The sequence below is a fragment of the Cupressus sempervirens genome, chromosome 11, assembly GCF_028749045.1.
Source record: "Cupressus sempervirens isolate cs-2001-9-10 chromosome 11, ASM2874904v1, whole genome shotgun sequence".
Taxonomy (NCBI): Eukaryota; Viridiplantae; Streptophyta; class Pinopsida; order Cupressales; family Cupressaceae; genus Cupressus; species Cupressus sempervirens.
The window spans coordinates 124864340-124877212 of NC_143128.1; the positions used below are offsets into that span (position 1 = coordinate 124864340).

Genomic DNA, 12873 nt, shown 5'->3' on the forward strand with positions numbered 1-12873 from the left:
CTCAACCGCGGGTATGTCGGTGGGTTTGAAAGATAGGGCACATGAGGATGAAAGGTGTCCAACAAGATTACAAAAATTAGTAGCATTGATATCAGAAGGGACACGAGATTCTATGAGAGCACTGTCAAGGATGTCTTTGTACACAGGACTAGTGCGGAGAAGGTCTAAAATGGATATTTGGGCTGGCATATTCCCAAGGTGTTCCAAGATATTGTACCGGCTTTTTGATGGAGCTGATGGTGTTGATGAAACTGGTGGGCCTGCGATGTTAAATCGTGCTCTTCGAGTGGTGACCGCACACTCATTGTCTGGTCCTCGGATATTGATAACATTGACAGAAGGCTCTTTCTCAGATATACAACCTATAAGGCTACCATAGTCTATATAGGATGAAGTGTGGTCATTGTTCTTCCCATGCTGTTGGTTTGGCTGGCGATTGTTGGTGTGGTTCTGGATAGGTGCTTTTCCAAGATTTTGGTTGTTGTGTGGAGGAAAAGCATTTTGATAAATCTGTAAGCCTGCATTGGGAGAGGTTTGGGCACCAACAGTGATTTCCTTCTGATCAATGAGGTCTTGCACATAGTCTTTCAGTTTCATGCATCTGAGGGTGGTGTGACCGTTTACCCTATGGAACTTGCAATACTCATTGTCCTTGTACCATGCAGCTTTGGATTGGCTTGGATCAATTTGCTGGGTAGGAGGAAATTTGATGAGGTTTTCCTTAGCCAATTTCTCAAAAATAACATCCAATGGCTCACCAAGGGGTGTATAGTTTCTAGGTGCAGGTTGGAATCTAGGCTTTTGCCCTGCAGCTACATTGATGGCATTAGCTTGATTGTTAGACCCTTGAAAGTTGGGTCTTGTATTGTGGTTTTGATAGCTTTGGTTATTTCGTTGTTGGTAATTGGTAGCTTGTTGGTTGTTTGTTTGATATGGTGGGTTAGACTGGTTTCGAGAAGGACCAATGATATTCACATGTCTGGTGTTAGTAACCCCATCTGTTGCAACATGCTTGTTTTTGTTCCAATACCTAGACTTGTCATTGGAATGTGATTGATTTTGGTTGGCCTCTTTGTAAATCTTTACCACACCATCTTTTATGAGTCCTTGCTCAAGGATCATTCCTTTCTCTTTGATATCCTTATAGGTTTGCAAACAGTTCATGGTCATGTGGTGAGCCAAGCTGGGATGTGCATTATCAATAAACATTTTCACCACATGGCGTTCTGGCAAGGTGCAGGATATGCGGGTGGTAAGGGTTTGCCATCTTTGCAGGTATTCGGCAAGGCTTTCTCCACCTTTTTGCTTGGTGTGGACAAGATCAACTATTGATAGCTCTGTTTCAACAAGATGGGCATATTGGGCTACAAATGCCTCAGATAATTCAGCAAAGTTCTTAATTGTGCCATAGGGGATTCTATAAAACCATTCAAGAGCTGGTCCAGCCAAGCTTTTGGGAAAAAGGCGCAAGAGGAAGACATCATTGTATGCCACGTCCTGGCAATGCATGTAAAATTCTTTGATATGTGTGACAGGGTCTCCTTTTCCTCTGAATTTGTCAAATTTAGGTACCTCAAAGTGTTTGGGAAATGGTGTTGTGGTAATGGCTCTGTCAAATGGGTAAGGACACACATTCTCAAACTTGAATGTCTTTGGATCATTCCCTTCTTGGATGGCTTTCAAGGCTGTCTTCATTTGCTCCCACTCTGAATTGATAGGTGATGGTTGGGGTGCCCCCAATGTAGGAGTGCCTTGAGGTAGGTATGTGCTGGATGGGGCCATTGAATATGGATAGTTATGAGGGATTTCCTGATAGGGATTGTACATTGTTTGGGCAGCTGCATGGTGGATGATGGGTTGTTGAGGGGGAGGTGGCGCATATTGCTGCATGTGTTATGAGGCTTGCTGTTGATATGGGATTTGAGGAACATAAGCTGGCTATGGGTTAAATGGATTGCTTTGTGGAGGTAAGGTATAAGATGGTTGTGAGGCTTGGGGAAAGGATCGGAGGGCTTGTGGGGTTAGACCGATATATGTGGGTTGTGCCCCCATTTGGGATGGCATCTGCAAATAATTGGTGGTTGGCTGGGGTAGTGGATTACCTCCTAGAAGTGGCATTGAAAAGTAGTTGGTAAGTGGAGGTAATGGATTAGTTGGTGGTGGAGGTGGTGGAAATTGAAAGCTTGGGAATGGAACTGATGGGGTTTGATAGCTTTGTGGCTGGATTTGGAAGCTTGGTAGAGTGGTGGTGGGAGCTAGGGTCACTTGGGAGCTTGGTAGAAGGTTGGCAGTAGCTTGTGGGATTTGATAGCTTTGTGGAGTGAAGGTAGTAGCTTGTGGATTTTTGGCTGGTGGTATTGAGCTCCCAAGACCTAATGGAAATGATGGGATTGTGCTTTGGGCTATGGTGAACAAGCTGGGGGCGATGAAAGGTTGATTACTTGGCCCCATGGGTGGCATCCCTGTTGTATATTGCTGAGGTTGGCCAAAGATGCTAGCACTAATTTGGGAGATGGGTGGATTTGGAAGGCTAGGTGTGGGAGCAGCAGCAATAGTGAAGGGGGTGAACGGTGAGATGTTTTGGGTAAAGGGGGTTTGGAGTGGAGAGGTATGAACCAAGGATGGAGTGGTGGTGGCTGGGTTGGCTTGCGGCATGGAGATTTCAACTTGGGTGGATGATGGTATGTTTGGGTCTGTTGGGTCATATGGATTGGCTGGAGGCTCTTCTTTTGGAATAAATTGAGGATAATTTGGATCATAAGAGCCTATGGGTGGTGGCAGCTGCCCAAACAATGGGTGAGATGGATCTGATAATGGAGGGGGTCTTCCAAAGTCAAAGGTTCCTACATTGTCCCTTCGAAAATTAGCCATGATTGTCTCTTTGTTTTTGTCTATAATGGCATTTACCAATACTGCATTTCCTAGTTGGTTCATGAAAGCTTCAATGTCAGTAGGTGATGGCATAGCTTGCTCTGGGCTAAAGGATGGCTGAGTGCTCAAGGGGGGTGAGGCTGTTCGATCCAAATGATAGGGCTCCATTGTTTCTTTCTTCTTGGCTAAGCGAGTGACGGGTGGCATGAAAAATGCTCCTAGGGACGAGATGCAATAATGCTGATGGATGCAAAAGGGGGAAGGCTTTTCTATGCAAATGATTTCCTAGGTTGAGGCAAAGCTATATGACAAAACCTAAGGAGGATTGGGTTGGGGGATTCTAACTTCTAAGATATGTTGTCAAAGTACAAAAGGTCTGCTTTCCTATGTGCAAGCTTGGTGGTGATTGTGTCAACTTAAGGATAGACTGATGATCCTTTAGGAAGAACACAAGATTGACCACTTGCAAATCCCAACCTTTAGCTCAAGGTGATGAGGGATAATAAGTGACAAAGCTAGATTACCCTAGACAAAGCTCTGTCAAAGGGATAACCTTGGTGAGATTGGTGGATTTGGAAGATTTTAGGAATGGCAAACTTTTAGCAAGGTGACAACAATTTTGAAAGCTTAGATGTGCAGATTTTCGATTACTAGCTAGATGGTATGATTCTAAATGAGATGGATGAGCTAATAATGCTTAAGGGGATAAGCTAAGATGGCTGGCTTTTCTACAAAGATGACTCTAGAGTGAAGCTTATCCAAGAAGATGTGGAGAAACAAGGGTGTCTAATCATAGAAATCATGCCTAGTTGGTAAGGCATAAGCAGGATTAACTCCTGGACGTTGGCTAAATTTGATGGTGCGCTCTAACCAGGCCTCTTGAAGTGCTTCGTCGGTAGCTTTGTCCTCTGCTTTGTGAAGTTTGGAAATTCGTGGGCTTGGTGTTATTGCTTTTCTCTTGGCTGAAAGTTCTTGGTATGCTAGAGATGGCTTGAGTTTGACCTTGTGAAACTTCTGTTTGGGTTTGGGTTTGGGTTGTTCCGACATAAATTCTTGAATCTGCTTGGCTTTGGAAAAAATCTCAGTTGTTTTGCTTCAACTTGTTCAACTTCCAAAATAGGCAATGACTACGCTAAGTTTTCCCTAAGCTAGGATTGACCAAGTTTGGCAAACATTCATTCAACAAGTAAAATAAAAACAAGAAATAGATAGGAACACCCAGATAGAAGTTTGTGGTTCTCAGAATGTGGTACTTGCGCCAAGGAGTGTGTATGTTCTACAAATGTTTCGATCAGTCACTCCAAACACATTAACATCCTAGATGGTTTTCTGCAAGGCAGACAATTGGTTTAGCTAGGGAGTCCTCGATATACGCAAGGTACGTAAGGCCCAAATCCGTAGATGATACCAAAAGGATGTCACACAGCCGAGAGGAGCGGTAACCCACTTCTCCTCTTTCACTTCTCAAGGGTATAAAGTTCCTTGAGGCTTAGCCCGAATGACAAAATTTTGATCCCAAGAGAGGTGTCTTTCGATTCACCTCCCGATTCTTATACTCCGCCGGAACGCTGGAGTTGAGGTCGTCCAAGGGGTGATGAAATCCCCAAGCAGGCCTCCTAAAAAAGAAACAAGGTTTTGGATCCTAATCTTATGCACCCAAGATGGCCTCGAAAGACGACAAGGGGAGAGAAGACTCGGATGACCTTGGGCTAAAAAACACGCTTGTTCTTTTACCAACTGACTCTTATGTGTGCTAATCTAGACTTTGCAAGCACTCATGTTTAAGAGACAATGTTCAATTCCAACTTGAAGCGCCAACAAAAGTAAATCGATCCAAGAATGCACACAATAAGAAGAGTTAGGGTCAACAAAAGCAAACTCGTGCGCCCGGAGGCCCTCCACGTCAAGTATCGATTAATTTTCTTTAAGGCATTCAAGATTGAGTGTGAGTTTGTTTTAAGCCCAAAACAAAAGTGTGTGAGATTCGATTTCAAGCGCGTGCCCGGAGGCTCTCCACGTCAGTTGTTGTTCAATTTTAGTGCCCAAACTTGAAGTGTGATCGATTTAATCTAGAGTTTTGACCATTTAAGAATTTTGATAAAGTTAAAGCAAATGTTCAAAGACCAAGTGAGTGAGTTAGATTGTGGAACATTTAACACCTTTTTCAAGTAGACCCATCCCCATAAATGGCGCTGAGATTGCAACCAATGGTTAATATTTGATGGGTGATTAGAAAAGAGGTGAGTCCAAGGAACTACTCAAATTGATTTTTGTAAATTTGTATTTTAACTTAACAAAGTTTCTTAAATGTCCAAAAATCCAACTTTACCTTGGCATTCAAGATTGAATTTTTTTGTTTTAAGCATGCATTCCAAAGAAAGTTGATTTTAATCCATGACATTCAAAAGTGTGTTTTTGAGCAACATTCATTCAATGAAAAATGTGTTTAACCATTCAAGTTCATTTTTTTTTTTTAGCAACATGCATTCAAAGACAAATGGTTAAACATTCAAGTTCATTTTTTTAGCAACATGAAAACCTGCAAGAAACATGGTTAGTGGTTCCATATGTGCTCCAACCTGCAATGAGACAAAAAAAAAGCAATTTTAGTTAGTTAGCCAAAATCTTCAAAAATGAGAGCTTAACTATGGAAAAATTTTTTTTAACTTTTTTTGTTGTTTTTTCTACGCGTAAAAATGCTTAAAATGGTCTAAATCCTATGGAACCACTAAAAGTCAATTTTTTTTTTTTTTTTTTTTTTTTTTTTAGCTACAAAGTGCAGAAATAATATAGCAGAAATGGAACATAAGCAAGCAGAGAACACAGTCTGCCAAAATACAAAGACGCTGAACTACAGAGGCGCCAAAATAGGAAGAGGACAAAACAAAGATGTCAATTTTTGCAGACGCGGATTTTCGCAGAAGTCGATTTTCGTAGACGCGGATTTTCGCAGAAGTCAATTTTCGTAGACGCGGATTTTCGCAGATGTCGATTTTCGTAGACGCGAATTTTCGTAGAAGTCGATTTTTGCAGACAAAACAGGTTGCAGACGCCAAAACTGCGCCAAAAAAAAGCTGAAAATGCGATTTTTTTTTTTTTTTAGATGGTATTTCTTCTTCCTAAGTGCGTTCTTTAACCTGCAAAAACAAGCAAAACACCCTCACAACACACTCAAACAACAACAAACATTAGATGGTTAGAAAAATGACATATAGATGAAAATAGATGATTAAATGACCCATAGTGGGGTCCCACCGGGCGTGCCAAAATGTAGAACCAGAATCAGTATGCAAAGAAAATTAACAAATGAAGTAAACATTCACAAACCAAAAACTAAATTCACATATATGCTTAGACTAAGAAAGAAAATAAGAAGTGCAAACCTCACAAGAGAAAACACTCCATGCTTTCTTGATTCTGTAGATGTGTCCTTTTGCTGTGGATGTATGCTCAAGATGCTCAAAAGCTGCTTCAATGGAGATGGGTAATGGCAAATTGGTGGCTTTGTGAGCTCTCAATTTGGCATTATAAGGGTATGGTTGATGGCTTTGGTTCTCAAAATAGCATGGTAACTTTAGCTCAAAGATTGTTGATGAAATGGCTTGGGATGGGATTCAATTTATAGGCTAAGGGGTAGAGGGATGGAGGGCTTAGATGCAAGGATGGATGAAGGCTTAAGGAGGGCTAAGATGCACTCAAAGGGGAGCACATGGATTGTGCTTGTTTAGCACCAATGGGAAGGTGACACTTGTCACAAGGAGGATGAGTGTGAGAGGGTAGGGTTAAGGGTTGGTTAAAGTCATGATGAGTGGGGTTGAGTATGTAAGAGGGATGTAAGAGGAATGAGTGTGGAAGAGGGAAGAGTGTGGAAGATGGGTGCAAGAGTCATGAGTGGGTTTGTAAGAGTCTTTATGTTTTGTAAGAGCACTCATGACTTAGTGGTTGGGTTTTTTTGAGGGGAGACTTTGGTTTGGATTAGGAAAGTCTTAAACTTGTTTAAGGAATGTGACAACATTAGGGGGTGGATTAGGCTTGGGTTTAGGATTAGATTAGGGATGTTAGAGATGTGCAAGTGGATGGCATTAATGAGGGTGGGTGAGTTAGTGGCTAAGCTTGGTTAGTATGGGTGGATGGGGTGGATTAGGCTAAATGGAGGATTAGAGATAAGTTAGGGGTTTTTGAATTTGAGGATTTCATTTATCAAATAGATTTATTTAATAAATGGGGATTTTTGGAATTAGATAGAAGAATAAGATTTAATTGATAAATAATAGATTATTTGATTTATCAATTAGGACTATAGATGATTAATTAAATTAATCAACTAGGGGATGACAAAGGATTAATTAAATAGAAATTTAATTAATAATGCCTTTTTAGATAACTAAATAGGATTACTAAAATAGTGTAATCAAATTTAGGTGTCTACACGGATACGCTTTGGGCACAAGAAAAGACAACATCTTGCAATCTGCTAATCAAATCCATGATAGCACCCAAACAATCATTGCTACCAAAATGTGTTAAAGATTTCCAATCAACTGAATCCCAAAATGCCAATATAACAATCTCGAGTCCATATCTGTAAACTAGAATCAGCTAGTAACTCAAGTAAACTCCTCACCTGAGTAATATGACCAATACCAGCTAACTCCACATACCTATATGACATTGTCCTTTTATCTTGGATGTGAATGAAAGATGAACTTACAAAATTATCAATGACCACATATGATCTGCCTACTGCAGAAAGCTGAGTATCAGGATGCAAGATGAAACTAAACTCAACTCCATGCCATGCATATCCCCATGTCTCTCCCAATCTTGTAATGCCAATGGAGTATTCACCAAAGAAGCTCAAGTGTCCTCAAGCTCATGAGAAAGCCCGTCAACTTCCTCCTCCTTCCTCCTCAAGGAATCTAAATAGTCTCTGACAAGGCTAAGAAGATGGTCACGATCTGATAGAAGATGTAAATAACTCAACTTCATCGTTCCCATTCCTTCCCTAATCACCTATAAGTCAACACAAGAAGACTTTGCCTGAACTCCCTTATGTCTACCCTGTAACTAAATCATACAAATGTGATCCTCTATCATATCTCGCATCCTATCATGATGAGATAATGAATTCACAATACTATCTTTTTTCACCTTTAGCTGGCTGGACAAATCATGTGAAGTACTAACAGCCTCAACCTCATGTGACGAAGCATCTAACTATGCCTGGTACTCTTTCTTAGAAAAGTCACGAATGCTCAATGTCTTCTCATCTCTACCAGGTATCTCACCATCATGCACAACAACATCCTCATAATCATCATCTGAACCCACTACACTGTAGTCACTGCTTGTTGTAACTATATGATGCCGAATACCTGTGATATCACCCTTTGATGACTTGTATACAATTATCTCAATTTGAGTATCAAGTTGACCGTTACTATCAATCTGTGTAATATCCTTTCCCACTACCTCCTGTGGCAGAGTAGAATCTGAGACCTTTGCCTGGCTATAAGCTAGTTTCTCAAACTCCTCATGCAAGTTCTTGGTAATTATGTCATTTGCCCTGTGAGAAGATCTGCCAAATAGAAATCCAATCAACTTATCCACCTTAGCTGGGTTGGACAACATGTCATTCATCATATGATGGTGCTTAACCAATTGTTCAGACATGTCATGGCTTAGTTTCCTAAGTTCATCTCAAATGTCTAAATAACCATCCTTTCTACTATTTCAACTTTGATACTTTTTCTATCAATTGTCGAAGTTTGTGTCCTTTGAGACTCTATACTATACCTGTCCATTTTGGACAAAGTAGAGTGCTAATCACGCATACAAGATGACTCTTACCCAACATGATGGAAAAAAATACCACTGTAATAACCCCAACAAGTTATAACTTCTTCAAAAACTAAAAAATATTTATACTTCATTTGTTTAAAATTTTGTCAAACACTTTGCAAGAAAGGGGTCATATGACTAATATAACTTTTTAGATTGCTACAATGACTCTTGTTTCGATTTGTATCAAAGAGAATGCTTACAAAAGACTCCAGATTGTCTAAACAATGACCTAACATGAATGTGCAACTTATTTTGGCAATATTTCAGCCATACTTTTTCCTTCCTTGGATTTTTTAGTTTTACTTTCAACTGGAAGTTTGATCAAAATTTCTTTATTCTTTTCTCACTGTAAATATCTCTTTTCTCTTTCACTTAGTTGCATGCAACCATAAATTTTGACATGCAACTGATTAGCAGCAACATGCAACCACCAAATTCACCAAGAACTAATATGAAAATGATTAGAAGTAGCATGCAACCATAAATTTTCACATGCAGCTGATTAGAAGCAACATGCAACCATAAATTATGACATGCAAGATTTGGATAGTTGTCAAAACTGACATGCAAACTTCTACAAACCCTCAAGCTGGCAAGATCATAGCTTTGATACCACTGTAATTTTCCTTTCTCTATTTTATATGATATTTCAAGCCTCTAATCAAATCTTTAAAATCAAACAACCAATATTTCAAAGATCCACCAATTTCTCAATAAACCCCAAATCGGGTATGCCCAAAATAGTGCCACAAACTTCACAGCTTCACATATTATTAATAAATCTGAAAGTGGAAATTTTTATAGAAATTTCAGCAGCATAAGATCCTAAAAAATGAAATTTCTAGATCTATATAACATTTACACAGCAGCTCCCAAATGGAGGACAAAAACAATGCCCATCGGGCTCTTGAAAACAACACGAAATAGCTGGAAACACCACATAAACACTAATAATCTATCATAGAAGTATAATCATGACCAAATAAATATATTTAGCTCTATTTTAACATCTTAATGTCTGATATACAGCAGCAACCCAAACTGATATGAAATACCCAACCAGAATGCTCATCGGGCTTCCGAAAACAACACAAAATTTACACTGTTCAGCACAAAGGCAAACTCTGCATGAGCTTGCACATGGAATGGCTTTAAAATCCCATCCTTAGCCTTCCTAGAAACCTGAAAACTCTCATTCTTGGGTCTCCTTCTCCACAGGTTTGGCAGCCTCTAAAGAACAACAAAGCAATGCGCAAAAATCAAGTTATGGAATGAGCCCAAAATGCCTCCAAACCCCTTAAAAGAGGGAATAACCCTAAATCACATCCAAGAGGGGTTAATAAAACATATTTTAATAATAATTTTAATTTATTAGTCCATTAGCTTCCAAATATTATCCCCTTAAATGCCAAAACTTCACCTTTTTGGGCCTGCCTGCCTTAGCAAAGATTATTATTTTTAATTATTTGAAAAGGGGACATGACAATAGGTATGTGCTTAAACCTTATAGTATGTTTTGATACTTATATAGAAGAGCTATCAATTTTATTGTAATATAATTATTTATGGTCATGACTCATGAGAGATGACTCAATAACAATGCAACACCATTATTTAACAAAACCTTGAGGCAAGATTTTACATGAATGAGTCTAATGATCAAGAAATGCATGCTTAAATATTAAGTTTAATGTCATCTGATGAAGACCTCTAACCTGTAGATTGTAACAAACACTTCAGGAACAGTTCCAGCAAATGAGCCAATTATGTATGGACTATACTTGACAGTTGTAGCAACAATAGCATAGTTTAAAATAATGTAAGGAAATGGTGAGATTCTCAAAAGAGCAACAACTCAAAACTGATGGGACCAGTTTCCTTCTCCTACTAGCCTAATCAGTGTAGATTTCTGAGGCCACCTTTCAAGCCATTTCTATGTTAGAAAAGAGATATTGACCATTATAAGATATCTTACAAATTCAATAAGCTGAATTTTATCGACATGGAACCACAAGATGATGGGTAGAAATTTACATGTATTTGGCTGTGAAAGGTAGACACAATGAAGTAAGGCAAGGACATGCCAATATTGGTTCCTGCCATTATTATCAAGAATCCAATGTTGTATCCAAATGTCATTCTAGCTAGCCACATTAAAGCTGCAGAAGGTAGTAGAAAAAAAGGAAACAAACCCATTGACCTAATAAGCACAAATACAAGTGCTTTCACACTAAAAGTTACCACTTCCCAATTCAAGATTGGTATAATCACCTACCACACTTGGAACAACATAAGACTTTTATGAGAAGAAGTTTTCTTTTTTAGAGCAAAGAAAGGAAACATCCATATAATTTGTCTTCCAATACTAATGCAAGAACAAAATTAATTCCAGTTTGGCTATTCAAAAATAAATGATCATAAACTCTAGCAAAAGATGTGGAGCATTCTAAACTATAGATATCTTGCTCCTCCATCTACTTCTCCAACACTTTCAAATATATATAGACCACATGGAAAATGATAGTGACTCATAATCATTTTTGGCCAAATAGGTGGAAAGAACTACAAGCATACATGAATGTGCATTCGCATTAACACACACAAAGAAACATCAATGCTTCCCTCCCTTTAGCTTATTCTCATATTATTTTCCATATAAAACTAAATTATGTAAAGAAAACTCATCAATTGTAGTGAATAAGTCAAAAAACTATCATAACATTTATGCAAAAAATAATGCCATCTCAATTAAGATGGATGGTATACCAAATTTATCAATGATGAAAAGAAAATGAAAAGTTAATTTTATAGATCTCCAAAGAAAATTACAAGGAGTTAAAAAATTTCAAAACCTAGTCAATTAGAATTGGCATTCCCCGGATGATGAAAGTAGCTACAAGTGCCAATAGAGAAAAGCATAATAAAACCAACTTAATCCACCAACATATGCAATACTTGTCTACTTTTTTTAGAACTTGCAACCTCCCAAATTCCTGGGGCTTTGGTTCATCTAAAAGACCTAATCTAACATAATCAATTTTTTCTTGACATGTCACCTACCTAACATTCCAAATGACTTCCCTCATTGATTCAATGAAAGCAATGGACATCTTCTTGTTCTTGTCTTTATTATGAATAGGTCAATATAGTTATGTGTATCTATACACATAGATCACAAAAGGAAAGGTTAATAAGAATGATTTATATGACCATAATTGTATGTAAAATAGCTCAGTTTAACTTATTTCAATAGATCAAAATGTTATAAAAATAGCACATTGTGATCCTACAAGAGAATTTAGAATAAATACACTCAAAGTGAATGCCTACTACTATACAGATTACTTTTTTTGGTTATCATTGTATGTCACTAGTCTAACGTCCTCCAAGAAGTTCATGTGTGGAATGATGGGGTCTTGATCTATATATTTTAACCTAAATAAGAAAAATATTCTAGTTAATACAATTCAAAGATCTTTGCCACCTTATCACAGCTTGCAATTAACAACTTGCTAAAAGAAAAGTCAAGCTAGATGGAATGTTCATATCAAGAAGAACCATAGGAGTCTAAAAGACATTGTCAATTTTCTAATCAAGTAATGTTTCTTATTTGTAAGAAAACCTCATAAACACAAAAGTTAATAATCTAAAAATTTCTCCATAATTGCACATTAAATAAATAGCAACAGATCTGCAAAATAATAAAAAGGAAACTCAAGACCAACTTGTATCGACAATAATTGGTGAAAAGTTTAACAGCTCCTTTTAGTTGTTGAAACTTGACATACATTATTGCTTGCTTTATAGATCTTCTCTCAATGTGTTTCGATAATCCAAAAAGCCATCTTCCATTTAAACTAAGCTGAAATTTCAAATAATAGTAAATATAATGTGGCTCTCTCAAAAATGATACTACTGAGAGGCCTTAGAGAATACAAAAAGTGTTTCTACACCATGAAACTAACTTCAGGGTTGGATACACAAAACACAACACAGATATTTGTCTAAAACAATACATTTTAAAAGGCTTAGGAAATTTTAAAGGTGTCTTTGCAACATGAGAGTTGAAAATAATTTACTTAGGTTTGATACCTTAGATAAAATCTCTACAAATTCCTTCATATGATTTTAAATTGGCTTTGGTGCCATCATGTGAAG

The 12873-nt window shown here is 38.0% G+C and overlaps 1 pseudogene; it reads right to left on the reverse strand.

The window, feature by feature from the left end:
- LOC149528531 (uncharacterized) overlaps positions 1-11825 on the reverse strand; it is a 181128-nt pseudogene extending 169303 nt beyond the window's left edge.
- Between the last annotated feature and the right edge of the window lie 1048 nt (positions 11826-12873).